A 15,433-nucleotide genomic window follows, 5' to 3' on the forward strand; every position below is an offset into this window, starting at 1 on the left:
TATACACTGATCGACGAATTCCGCATAAGATTTGTTAGAAAAACGAATGTCATTATACTACATATAATGGAGTTGGATTAGTATCGGCCCGATTTTATCTATTAACTATATCTAACCACATACTAAACAAATGTTCCATGGATTTTATTAAGTTACCTCATATACAATTACCAATCGTATTGAGAAAAGTCAGCCGGATGTTCAAGAATCTTGGTAATAGTTAAGTATATGGGGGCTCAGGAAGGTATTGACCCGGTTCAACCGCTTTTGAACAGTTTTTGTTTATAAGGTGGCATGGTTGTAGTCCGATTTCGCCCATTTTTGCTCTGTGGCATAGGAATATTATGTACTAATTTTTGTCGAAATCGCTCTGACAGATCCCGATATATCGGATTTCACCGAAAAGTGGCCGGTGCCACGCCTATTGTCCAAAATTCACACCGGCGCTCAGAAAGCTCTCTCATAACATCTCTTAAGTAAAATTTAATGTCTCTGGCGTATTTAGTTACTGATTTATTGTGCTTTAAGTAGTTCAATACCGCTATATGGGGAGTGAGCGGGGCCGATTACATAATATTGGGGCTTGGCTAAGTTGGTTATTATAGCGTTAGTAGTTTAGGAGATATGCACATTAAACTTATTAGAGGGCGGGTCACGCCCACTTTTTCAAAATTTTTGCTCCACAGGAGCCCCTTACTACTGCGATCCTCTGTACCTGATTATATTTTGAGTACTTATTTCTTAGTCATCTTTAGCAACTTTTTGCTGGGTTGCGCTTTCCATTGAGCACATGAAACGTATGAATTCATACACATACACACATACGTATATATATATAAATATGCACATATAATATGACTACAACAAGAAATAGAACGCTTTACTTTAATAAAGCATATAAATATGGTTTATCAAATTATTTTCTCGCAAAAAAGCGGCAAGTCACTAGAGCGTGTTCTTTTCATATTTGCAGAACACTCACATCCGCCTTTGTAGATAGATATGATACGCGTTGCATTGTGCGTTCTAAGACACAGACTGCAAGCTGGCAAGTCAGTGGCGTATCTAGATCGACAGACATGCAATCAGACAGCGCGTATTCATTATCAGTGAACGCTGACTGAGAATAAGAAACAACTAAGAATAAAAAATGTTTTATGAATATGCTAGTAAACAGAAGCAAAAGACAACAAAGACAAGTTTGCATTGATTAAAAATCCATAAATTGTTGCAAAACTTTGCAAAGTGGCAAATGATTATCGCGGAAAATTCAAACGCTCCACTTACAACTTTCTGCTTCATTTAAATTCAATTATTACATATGTATGTATGTACATATATGCGTATGTATGTATATGTATGCTGAGAACAATTCTACATTTCTTGTCTGCAGAAACATTTTCTAAACTATAAACAACAGTTTCACATTCTTTCAAGAGTAATTAAAGTTTTTATGTACGAATAATTAGAAAGGAATCCATTATGAGTAGGAACTACTTAAATTCTATTATATATTCTTTTATATATTACCACTTTAGTTGCTCGCAGATATGATTTTGTATAAGACTTTAATAAGATTGGTAAGAATATTAATAATGTGAATATATTTTCAATTTTATGCAAGATATCTACTTTGAGGACAGCTTGGGGACATAAATCGACGAGGTGTCCGATTGTTTTGCCATTTTTTTTGATCTTCGGATAACTTGGAGTTAAGTTGAGGAGATTCAAAGTTGAGAACTCATATTACCCATTTGTAAACTGATTTGAGCTGGCGTAGAATTTATTAAGTATCACTTGTTTTGATGGTTTAGTTCAGTTTGTATGGATGCTACATTCTATAGTGCACCAATCTGCACAATTTCTTCAGAGGTTGTTCCATTGCCATAGGCAATAAACTAAGCCAAATTTCTTGAAGATAGATCCTCATATAAAAATGTTTTCCACACAATTGTTTGGTAGCTAAAAATCAGTTGGATCAGATCGTTGAAAGAACAAACAGACAGACATGGTGCGACTCATTTCGCATGCCCATTTAACCGAAGTTTCCTTGCCTTCCTGGCAAACTTAATATACCCTATTTGAGGTATAAAAAATTGGAAAATAGTTTGTGGTATACAAACTTTTACCAAAGGTATGTGGTTAGAAGCTCTCCGTCAATCTTAGCTTTATTCTACCGGAGCACTGCAGCGTTTTTCAGGCAGAAGTGACTGCTATCAAAGTGGCGATAGACGTGCTACTACGAAGTGCAGCTCCTTTCAGGGAGGTGTGCATTCACTCCCACAGTAAAGCGTCAATACTAGCGCCGAGTTCGCTAACTATGCACTCGAAGCTATTTAAGGTTTGTCTGTCATCACTAGAAATAGTATTAAGATACTTTATCATCAGACTGGTTTGCGGTGCCTGGCCTCATAGTGGATTCGCTGGCAGCAGTAAAGAAGTTGAGCTAGCCAGAGTTGGTGCCCTTGCTCCCCTGTTGTGATACATCGAAATGGGACAGAGATGAATCTCTTATGGCGTCTTGCATTCTAGCATTGTTCCATTGGTCTTGTAAGGGTTTTATAATCTATTATACAGGAGTTTTAAGTACCACAACGGACCCGCGTTCTAAGTTGACCAAGTGAGATGCCTGTTAGGATCGACTCTTAACCTAACCTAACCTATGTCGTATCTTGTCGACTGCACAATTTTTCGACTGGTAAGTTTACAAAACTAAGTCGATTACATTGTTAGAATACAACTTTAAGAATTTTAAAATTTGTTCCAGTTTTTATTTTTTTTAATATATATTTTCTAAAAAATTTTCATTCCAAAAGATACCATTATATAGTTAATAATAAATTCGAATATTGAGTTTTAATTTTTACTATATTTTACAAAAATTGTGAGCTTCTTGATAACTTCGTAATTACTAACTCAGCTCGGTAGCATTACTTTTGACATACAGTGTTTGTCAAATTGCGCACAAACGTGAAATAAAACTCAAGCATTCACTCAGTTTACTCAGCACACGAAACTAAACGTGTTCAAAAAGCCGGCTAACGGCACTCACAGTTGATTATAACTCATATTTGAGTACTTTTTTTGAAGCTGAACGAAACTGAGGAAATGGAAACTAATGCGTTTGCAGAAACAAAGTTACCTTGTATGTGAAAGAGTAAGTGTGTGATTAAATAGCAATTTTGCCGGTTGATTTTACAGTCGACTTCGTCTGTGCATTTATTGCACTTTTCAATAAAAGTGATGTTGCATGCAACAAGCGTGTCACTTGTGTGCACCACTCAACCCACTCACTCACATTCAATTCCGCTTTAGCAAACACCACTATTTTGAGTGGCTTTTATTGCAAACACACACTCGTACAAACTACTTGGTGGATAGCCAACAAGCTCGTAAAAGTTTTAGAAACGCTTGGCGGGAATTTGTTTTTGCGTTACGCTTTGATTTTAGCGTTGAGCAGTAAACAATATTGGAGGGTATATGTATGTAGATATACTTAAGTATATACATATACTGTTACATATTTATATGTACGGCCACTTTTTTCTTTGTCGGAAACGCACAGATATTTTCCACTTTCCACAACGCGGTGAAAAGCAGAATTTGTGTGAGTTCGCATGAAGGAAAATTTTTTGCGACTTAAAGAGCCAATCAACTCTTGAAGTACTTTTAATCGCCGGGGCGTGGAAAGCGAACAAATGGCGCATAATATGTGAAGCGTTAAATACATGTGCATATGTACATATATACTATACATATGTATATGCGTATACTTTAATTTATAATATAGTATAAAGGTATATACGTAAGGCATATGTGTGTAAAGGCACGAACTTTGGCAATGGGAAAGTTTGGCATAATTTACGGCTGCCTGTGTGCATATTTTTTGCACTTCACTTCATTTCAAACAGTGAAGTGAAATATTTTATTGCAAAATGAATTGTTTATATAAGTCAGGCACACATATACAGGGTTTGTCCGGAAAGTAATAGGACTGAGCCGTTTAAAAAAAAATGCATGGAACCAATCGTTACAATTCTTTAAAATCTTTCAAAATAGGCTCCTTTAGTGCGATTACCAAGCATTGGAGGCATCACGGAAGGCATTCTCCGGAATAGTCTTGAGAGCCGAGGTGCATGCTGCTTGCATCCCGTTTCATCAGCCTTTTAGGGAAAGGAAATAAAAAAAATTTCGGGGGCCACATCTGGGCTGTAGGGCGACTGCGGAAGCATTGGGATGCCGGCGTTGGTTAAGTAGCTGTTCACAAGAAAGGCGGTGTGAGCCGGGACGTTGTCGTGGTGCAACTTTAAATCGGTTGTGATGTCTTGTCGGACCTGATTGACGCCTCGTTTGAGTCTCTTGAGGACTTCCACGTAAAACTCGGCGTTGGCGGTTTGTCCAGGAGGAATAAATTCATGGTGGACGATGCCTTTAATGTCAACAAAGACAATGAGCATCGTTTTTACTTTAGATTTGCTCATTCTTCCCTTTTTTGCACGATTAGACGTCAAAAGGCCTGGTGACACCGAAACACTCCACTTATTGCTAAGGCAACTTCTGGGTAAACTGCTTGATCATATCAAACGTCTCTGTCGCAGATTTACCGAGTTTCACACAGAATTTAATGGCGTACCTCTGCTCTAACGAACGCTGCATTTTCGGCTTCCATCACTCACAGAAACACGTCGCGCGAAATTGTTTGTCCTGACTCTCTAGGTGCTCAGAGGCAACTGACCAGCCGTTCATACGTTAGCTAGGAACGCCTTCTACCGAATCGAGTCGGTGCTCGCATGCTCCGCAGTACAGTCGCGGCGGAAGAAAATCAGTGCTTTTACTTTCCGAGCAAACCCTGAGCATTATGTCGTTCTTATTGGTAAACCCTTTAGACGGCCGTTTCGTAGGAAAGCGTTGAACGACCACTAGAGTTTCGGTTATATTTGTTAGTTCGGCTGCGAAACTCTAACAGAAATCACTGGTGATGATTTTGGGTAATTTACCGGTTATATAATCGGTAGTTAAATAAATTTATTTTGAAAATCACTCTCGATTCGTTGTTAAATTTTACTTATTTTCAGTATTGGAGTTGAGAATTTCATTCAGCTTTCTCAATTGTTCGTTTGAACTGAATATTTTCATATTCTACATGACATTTTAAAAAATTTTCCTAGGTGAGCGAGCAAACGGAACTTTATTGCTCAGATTCCATACAAATTCAGACTGACTTTCGGATATAAACTGTTATCTTTAAACACATGTATAGATATGTGTTGTAGACGCGGGTATTTTAAGCACTCAGAAACACATTTTCTCAAACTTTTTATCAATTTTTTTTGCTGCTTGCTCAGTATCGATATACTCTATATTGTTTTGAACATTGGACTCGCTTGTTTTAAAATTAACTCAGAATAATATATGGCTCCTTATGATATTAAATTTAAGTCCCAAACAAACAAAAGAAAATAAAATAATTGGTTAAATGTGTTGTTAACATTAAAAATTCATGTCATTTATGACCTGCTTTAAAACTGTGCGTGATGATACCATCTACTTACCCATATAGGGGTCTAGGCTGACTCTCATATAGCGATGCATTTGTGCCATATAGCACTGAATATCACACAAAGAAATTCGAAGAAAATTACTTTTACGTACAAAAACAATTAATCACTGTTGTTGTTGTTGGTGAAATGTTTTATTAGCGGTACGATAACATGCTAACTCGTTGCAGTTGAATGAACCCATGTTATAGCACACATTAGCAACCGTATACAACACCAACAAACACACATATAAATGTGGAAGCATCAAAGTACTTGTTTGCGTAGATAAAAGTACTCAACAGTAACACCAATCAACAGTTGAGTGCAAAATAAATAAGTCAACAAAATTGTGAAAACACATTGCTTGAAATGTACCCCTGTATTAGTGTGAACTCAGGTCTAACAGCCGATACTTTTCGCCGCTGACCTTCTAACTTTTCACTGCGACGAGCGGATTTTTTGCCACGGTTAATAGTGCCACTTGTGCCTGAGTGAAATGTTGCCGCGACTTGTTGCATTGACCGACGAAAGCTGACTGAAAGCACAAACCGCAAAATAGCGGCAAACGCTTTCCCGGTGTGGCATAAAAAGACGCAAAAATAAAATTAAACAAATATTGGAACATTTATGGCTGCCAAGCGGACAAGTGATGATGATTGTGCTACCATATTATGGTAGCAGTAAAGCAGCTGGCGGACAAGCTAAAGAAAGCGAGCAAGAATCGTTCTTGCATGACAAGTTTACATTACGCACAACATGCCAACCCCGCAGTGATGTGAACTAGTTGCCAACTACTTTCCAACTGGTGTGAAGCGTAAGCTAAACTCGTTTTTACTTTTGCCAAAGAAGCAACTGATCTCAATTGTCACCAGAAAAGTTGTACACTGATGGAATAATGTGTCTAGCGGGAAAATAGCAAAAAGTGCTCGACCAAAATGGTACATATTTGGTTCAATAAATATAAAAAAATAAGTTGAAGTTTGATTAGAAAAACGAAAAGACTTTTTCGGCAATGTAAAAAATCAAATCTAGTTCAATTCTGGAGAGATACTATAGTTTGGAGCTAAAAAAGCAGGATGGAAAGAATATTAGTATACATATATATTTTGATTTTTGATTTTAATAATTTATTGTTGATTTCAAATAAAAATTACTTAGTAGGAAATTATTTTATAATTTTTACAAGACTGGTCTTTTTGAGACAGGTTCATTTTCAGACCGGACTCTTATTTGTAAACTAGTGTTTTTTCTGAATTGGTCGGGAATCACGCTTATGTGTTTTTGTGTTCTGTAGAAAAGCGAACTAGTTTGGACTTATGGTAATTTCCGAAAATATATACTAATTCCTGAAGATATCAAGATCAAAAAACACAAAAACAAGCTAAGGTAATATATTCTCTGTTATATTCTACGTATACCACTCATGACGTACATAAGTTTTACGTATTTCTTATACTAACCGTGACGTATGCACGTTTTTTACCACTTCTGAATTCGAAACTAACAAAAGAACCATAAAAACCGTTAACTATAACTATAATACCCTTCATATACCTACTATATAAAAAATTTTCCATATAAAAACTAAGTTTTGATCAATCAATTCATATGACAGCTATATATGTATTATATGTTAGTTTCTTTAGAGATTATACTATTACCTTGGACAGTTACATATGACAAATTTGGTGAAGATATATTTTTAAATCAAAATGCTTTCCATACAAGCACTTGATTTTGATCAGTCAGTTTATATGATACCTATGTGCTATAGTGATTCGATATGAACAATTTCTTCGGAGGTTACATCGCTGGCTTAGATTATAATACACACCGAATTTCTTGAAGATATCTTGTCAAACTAGAAAGCTCTTCATACAAGCGCATTCTTCCAATTGTTTAGTTTACATGACACTTATATGTTATATTCCATATTCGACCAATCAACAGCTTCTTGGTTAGAAAATAGCATGTGTAAAATTTCAGTTGGATATCTGAAAAACTGAAGGACTAGTTCATGTACTTATATACATAATATACAAAGGGACGTGGATAAATCGCAGAAGGTCTAAGAAATCGAAAGGAAACTAAAAGCTTAGACTGGAAAGTGAAAACACATACCTATCTACATTTGTAGTATATAAGATCATATGTAAGTGAATACCTCAGACATTTCTTCGCAAAGTATTCTTGGCGTCAATATTCTTTTTCAATTTCTAGACGAAAGATGGTGCGCCATCTACGGATAATTAAAATGTGCAAACATATAAACATAATTAACCATTTTCCTGTTTGACCAGCACAAAGCTGAAGTTGAAAGACAGGAATTAAACATCTTCGCCATGTTTTCAATTTTTCTTTTGGCATTTTCTGCTAAGGCCACTTCTTAAGAACTGTTTGTCTGACCACTTTTTAGAATAATCTAGCTTAATAGGCGAGCTGCACTAAAATTAATTGGAATGTTCTTTATCAAGTCAAACCAGAAATTGTGCAGCGCCATAAAAGGTGAATGGGCAGAGGCTGTTAAAGCACTAGAAATAATGGAGCGAGCGAAACTAGCAAATTATAGCGAAAAATAAGAATATATTGGAAACAACTACATACATACATACTTAAATATGTTTATGATGAAAAGGTTGCTTCAAAACATTTCGAAGAGGGGTAATTTCTAAATTTTTTTTCGTGAGATACCATGAATGATTATTTAAATGCTGAATTTTACACTTGATGTCTTCAATTGTTTGGTTTTTAATATTTCATGCAAGCTATCTTTCAATTGGCAGACTTCTGAGACTGGCAAATCAAACAAACAACTGGTATAAATAGCACAGCCATAATCTAAGAAGCATGGAATTGAAAGAGCTGTGAACACTTTACTGAGGTATCCACATAATATTTTTTTTAAGTAATTTTTTTTTGTGCTGTCATTAGTAAATTGTTTGAGAAGCGCGTAAAGCTCATATAAAGCGAACTGCAAAGTGGCAAATCGAAGACCGCTTATATTGCATTTTTCTTCTTCGGTTTTTTGTCTACTGATAAGTAAATTTATTGCGCATGCATTTCTATTTCACAAAGAACAAAATACGCACTAAATAATATCAACGGAGCGGTGATTCATAGAAGCCACTCAATATCAAAATATGTGTTAATGGAATCCGTACTGTGTACTCAAAGGGTGACTTTTGTATTAACTGAATATGTAAACGCACTGTTGATGAAATACTATTGTTCTCTTATACACATATAAATAAATATGTATATTTACATAGCCTCAACTGGGTATTTTTGCGCTGCGTAGAAGTTGGGAAGATAAAAATAAAATTTCTTCATAATAAAGTGCTCGTTCCTTTGTGACTTTGCAGATTTTGTATGCTTATCGATAAGCTTCTTCGTCTCCTAGGGTGGTCTCAATTTTTTCAGAAACGTACCAGCAGTAAATTTAGAATAAATAAACATTTCAACATTTTTTGTCGCAAGATTTTTTGAATACATTGACCACGCTCTGTCCATATTTTTGTTATTTACTGTCTACTGCGACATATACAGATCAACAAACAAGTTAGGAAGACCTAAACTCGTTTATAATCGAACATTCCGAACTCTTGCAACTTGCAAAGGCTAAATCCAGGGAAGTACTTTCAGCTACACTAGGCTTGGGTGAGTTTTTACGCGATTTTATTCATGCTAAACACAAATAGGCATCGTATTAAGGAAAACACGCTCTCTCAATTTTATAAAAATAACTCACATATTGGCTGAGTCACCCGGAAGTGCGAAAATCTTTACACTAGATATATGGGGGCTCAGGGAAGTATTGGCCCGATTAAACCCATTTGTAGCGCAGAGACTAGGAAAGGATTTTTTTGAATTTCATTTACATATTTCACACATTGACCGATATTTTCGATAAAAATTCAAACAAGGTCCAAATATTCGCTACCAAGGGCTTGAATAGTTTTGGTTCGATTTGGTAAAATTTTAGTCATATGGTGGCACACCTCAAAGGCTCTATTTGAGAGGAATAATTTTAAATTGTATTATGTGGGAAGGAGGCGTGTCTGTTGTCCCATTTCGCCATTTTCATGCTGTAACCTAAGAATGTTAGGGGAATGTCTAACATCATATCTGGTTGAAATCGGTAAGGTGGGTCTCGAGATATGTGATTTTACTCTTTTTTGTCGCCTTGGGGGTACAATTTAATGTCTCTGACATAATTAGTTATTGATTTATCGCGCTTTTAGTAGTTTTTAACAGTACCGTTATTTGGGGAGTTATCGGTGTTGTCATCCGATTTCGTCCATTTTCACAATGTTGGTAAAAGTTCTTATAATATTTGCGCTCAGCAAATTTAGATGTTGTAGCTTTAGTAGTTTAGGAGATATGTACATTAAACTTATTAGAAGGCGGCCCGCGCCTACTTTTTCAAAATTTTTTGCCCACAGGTGCCCCTTGCTACTGCGATCCTCTGTGCAGCTTTATATATTAATTTAGTGCTTAGTTACGGCACTTTATAGGTTTTCGGATAATGGCGATTTGTGGGCGTGTCAGTGGTCCGATTACGTCCATCTACGAACTCGTTCTATTTTTTGCCTAAGAAAATGGTTACCAAGTTAGATCAAGATATCTCAATTTTTACTCACGTTACAGCTTGCATGGACGGATGGTCAGACAGTCACTCGGATTTCAACTCATCTCATCATCCTGATCATTTATATATATACATATATATAACCATTTTAAAATATGTATTTTAAAATAATAAATTTATTTCCAAAGAACGCATGTTGCCGTATTGTGTTACTTTAGGGATAAAGAAGTATCCATAAACATACATATGTATGCATATATGTATGTACATAAATACAAAAACACATGTATGTGTGCAAATACAGTAATACTAAATCAGGTTATGCTCCGAGGAATTGTTAATACTTTGAGTTCAGCGTCTGCTGTCTGGACTGTATACCATGTTTCAACTTCTGCTGGAATGCATTTTCTTGACATTTACACACACACAAACATACTAAATTGCATGAGAAGGTGCACTTGTAAGTCTCCAGAAACCCGTTCAGACTTGATATTCGCACTGTGGTGCGATATCTTCTTTGCTTTTGCCGCCTTGCCTCTGCAAATGAGTGCAGGCGCACATATACAAACACATCTAGGCATTGACAAGTGGTTGTATGCGTGCGCTTTGCCACACGAACCAAGCAACGTCCATGACAGTGGCCGAAGTTTCGGTTGTTTGTTGTGTTTTTACATTTTGTTCGACTTTTTCCGCGGCGCATGTAAACAATTCCTGACCTACGCCAATATTTTGCCTGCTAGCCAAAACCAACTTTACACACACACAGACGTGCGAGCTCGCACACACCAGCAGGCAACGAAAAGAAGAAACTTGAACTCCATGGCAAGAGTGCGCGTGTGTATATAGACATGTATTTAACTTTGATGGCAAGCAGCTGTGGATTCGGCATTTTTGTCTTCTTCTTCTCTGCGCTTGCTTTTTTTCGTCGGTGATTTATTAATGCTTATACATACTTATACTTATGTACGAATTAATTTTATGTGTGTATGTATGTACAAATGTAAACATTCGTATTTTGACTGCAAAGATGTATGAGTAATTGGCCAGTAACACCTTTAGGTAAACAAGTATTTGATACTGCGCCTGTATGGTAAGAGCTAATTTGCAGAGGAATTCTCTGTTGTTTGTGGCATCATTTTGCTGGGGGGGCAGAGGACTTCCATAATATTTTTTAATAATTTCTGCAAAAATATTTTTCGATTTTGCAAAAAAGTGTGTCGGAAAAAATAATTTTATGAATAATGAGGAATATCAACAACCTTTTTTTCAACAATTATTTCTCGTATAAAAAATGAAATATTTTATTAGAATTTTTTATTTTTACAAACAAGCGCTATTAACAAAGAAATTCTGAAATTTTTGGAAATAAATATTTTAAGCTCGGCCATTGAGACGCCACTTCCGGTGACCCCTCGGAAAAAAAATGCGCCCGCGTTGGCTGGATAACTCCCAACAGGATCATCGAAAGGGAAAAATACGTGTTTTAGATAAAATAGTAACTTAGAACTTGGACGAAGGAGAAAACTGAAAATTGCATTTTTCGCAGACATTTTTACAAAAAAATTAAAATTTCAGTAAAAATTTCGCGAATTTTTTTTCAAATAGTTGTAGGTCGAAAATAAAGTTCTTCGTTCAAGTCTTTAAGAATTGTATCTCAAAGACCATGAAGATCGGTTAAATAGTTCTAGAGAAATATTGCCAACCGACTTCAAAAACACAGTTTCGAGAAAAACGCGTTTAAAGATGGCGCACTTAGCTTAGCTGGCCTCGAGCATACAAGTTCTTAAGGCTGTATCTCCGAAACTAATACTCGGTTTAACTAGAAAACTTAAGACAATATTCTAGAGGTGTTTTAATAGAATTTAGTAAGACAAAGAAACCGGTTTCTGAAACCCGTAAACCCATGTAACCGCTTAATCTCTATAATTTCTCACTTTCTGGACACCACATTCTATACGTCGGTAGAAAAACTAGAACTCCAAGCAGATATCAAAACACCTACTGAAACATCAGTGGCGATCTGAAGTCTGGGAAAGAAAGGGTTGGGCGTGGCTAAATTTTTAAGGCTGAGGTTTTGTTTTTTTATTTTTTCTAGTACATAAAAAAATTCTTCCACGAAATTTGGTGGAATCTTACCATATTATGTCCCAAGCACACTGTATTTTTTATTTAAAATATTTTTTGTCTTTATATGACATACAATCTACTATGTATTTGTATATTCTTTATCATTTTCGAATACACTAGTATAATATTTCATGCTCACCTCAGATTATGCACCTTGAAGATTTGAAAAGTATTTCTCAGTATATTTAAATACTTATAGTAATCAATCTATTAATTAAATTCACGCATAAAAACTGTAACGAATCAATAATACGCTGCACGTGGATCCAGTATTTATTAAGTGTTTGTCTCGCCCTCATGACAGCCAACTTTTGTATTGAGAAACTATTAATATTTATAAATAATTGAAAGGAATCTGTAATTGCTTTAAATTAACTCTTCATAATAACAACAATTACAACAGTTACAACAATTACAAACTATGTTACACGTAGCTCGGGCTGTTGCGCACCCACAATTAACTCGTAATTGGCATCGAGAAATCCGTAAAAGCATTTTACAGCGGAACAAGGACACTTGCGGGAGAATGTCATTGCACCTGCATTGAATCGCAGTGGTTGACCATTATTCCGCAGAAGCACATGAGAACTGAATGCAGCGAATAGTGTGCGAATGTTGTGCGAATGTTTGTCAGCAAGCGTCCAGACCCTTATTAATTTATGGGAGACTAATAGCACTCGAACAGCAGCGTGCCAATTTCACCTTTGATTTCTAACATCAAGTAAACTGTGTCTGGGAGAAAACGAGTATTTCGAGCAGATGTCAAATAGTATTAATGTAGTATTTGAGTTGTGTCTCGGAGTGACATGTGCTTGTGGGATATCTATGATTGTTTGTAAGATAGAATTCGATTTAGATGGTATATTTATGCGGAGACTCTGCTCTTGCGGAGAAACATAAAGAAAGCATAAATAATATAACATACATACATACAATTAAATTATTTATGATCGACAAGCAAAGTGACCTAGTTAATGATATGTGCCGCACCATTGGCTCAATCTTCGCTTAGACCGTAGTGTTATGGTAGTTTATTGAAACTCACTAAAACAAGAGAAACCCATAACTTCGTCTGCATCGAAGCTATAATACGCTTCATAAATGTAAAATATTCTTTTCTAGAATTTCCTTCCTATTGTTATTTGTACGGAAACTAATGCTATAGTGATCCGGTATCGGCGAACCCGAAATATGAGTAGCCTCTTAGAAAAGAAAGAGCAAAATTTCTGATCCATAACTCAAACACTGAGGGACTAGTTTGCATATATACAGACAGACACACAGATGGACGTACAAATATTGGTTAAGAATCGGAGATTACCACGTCTCTAGGCAAGGGAAATATGACTAAAAACCGCACGGTCGGCTTGTCGTTTAAACTGGTTAAAACATATCACGCGTGATCCAAGTAGGAGTACTTTTTTTAATTGCCTTTTTTTGACAAATCAGGTATGAGTCGTGTCAAGTTGGCATGTTATTTTCGTTCAGTTATGGTTTGGCGTTTCATCATGGAAAGATTTACGCCTGAACAATGTTTGCAAATGTTCAACTCCAGCATTCATTGTTGGATAATATGCGACCGAATAGACAATCTCCAGCACACAGTAAGGAAAATATAGCAGCCGTAGCTGAGAGTGTACACGAAGACCGTGGAGAGTCGATTCAACGTCGTTCGAAGCAACCTGGACTGACGTTCCAAGCCACATTGCTTCGTTCTATCAACTCTTGAAAAGTTTTAAAAGGATCCAAGCCAAATTTTGCGAACATAACCGTCAATGCGACTATTATAGCGCCATCATAACCGACTCTTTGATGCCTGAAATTAAAGCTCCTGGTCTCGGCGACATTTGTTTTCAACAAGACTGCGCTACTTCTAACACATCGCATCAATTAATGAATTTATTGAGATAACACTTCGGTGAGCAGATTATTTAACGTTTTGGGCCGATCGATTGGCCACCAAGATCGTGTGCTATCACACCGTTATACTTTTTTCGGTGGGGATATGTAAAGTCTAAAGTCTATGCGGACAATCACGCTTCGATTCAGGCTTCACGCGGGTCATTCGCCAATTACCAATCGAAACGTTCGAACAAGTCAATGCCAACGGCCAAATAATGATTTTTCGAACGATAATAAACATTCCCCATTAAATTTGAAGTTTCTGTGATTTTTGTTTTAAATGTGGGGAACCTCGAAATGAATCACCCTTTATATGTAGTCAGAACATGGAACTCATATAGTATACAGTAGATACTATACAAAATGGGAGTAGTTGCGATATAACTCTGCTCCCGCACCCGTTATGTATTTATATTCATTAGGGAATACGTAAACAATGTAACGGTTATCAACGTTCAGTCTAAAATTCCTCTTCATAGTAAATTTTAATAATTAAACACTAGAGAGAGAACCAGAGATTTGAAGCAAATAAAGTGATTCTTCACGAAAACCACGAGACTTTAAGTTTCATGTCTCCTGGAATCCGTTTCCGGCTCGAATTTCTATAAAGCGATGGTTGCCCAATTTGCGTCTGAATATATTTCAGTTCTAGGTTTGTTTAAATTTTCGGTATATTTAATGTCAATAACTGTAAGCGTATTCTAGTACTTCGAAGGGTGTGAGGAACTGTTTCCTTTGCTTTCGTTTGAAAATTTGAAACCGGAATACAGACATACATATACCATTCATAGAAATATTTTTTCGCTAGGTTGGTATGACAAATGTCACATCAAAATAATCATTAGTCTTAAGTATACGCTCGTCTTTCTGAAGTATATAAAGTGCATTCGGCAATTTTTACGATGAGTGAAATTATTTAACAAAGAGTTCCATTAAATTTTGTGTGCAGAATCAAATTTCTGGTGCCGCAAAAGGTTAAGAATGCTGGAAAAAGCCTTCGTTGATAAATGTTTGTCGCGCGCAAGTGGTTGGGATTGATACAAATTATTCAATGAGGATCGATAATGAGTAGACGACGAACCACGTCCAACACCAGCTGATGATCAATAAAATAAAAGAATTGGTGCTTGAGAATCTACAATTAATAGTCAACGATATTACTGGTATCGTTGGAATATCGGAAGGATCAGCGAAAATCACGCCAAAGCAGGCCAAAAATCAAGGTTATGTTTACAGTTTTCGATTTCATCGAAATCGAGGTGTGATGCACTCCGAA

This window comes from Bactrocera tryoni, chromosome 2, assembly GCF_016617805.1.
Source record: "Bactrocera tryoni isolate S06 chromosome 2, CSIRO_BtryS06_freeze2, whole genome shotgun sequence".
In the NCBI taxonomy this organism is placed as follows: Eukaryota; Metazoa; Arthropoda; class Insecta; order Diptera; family Tephritidae; genus Bactrocera; species Bactrocera tryoni.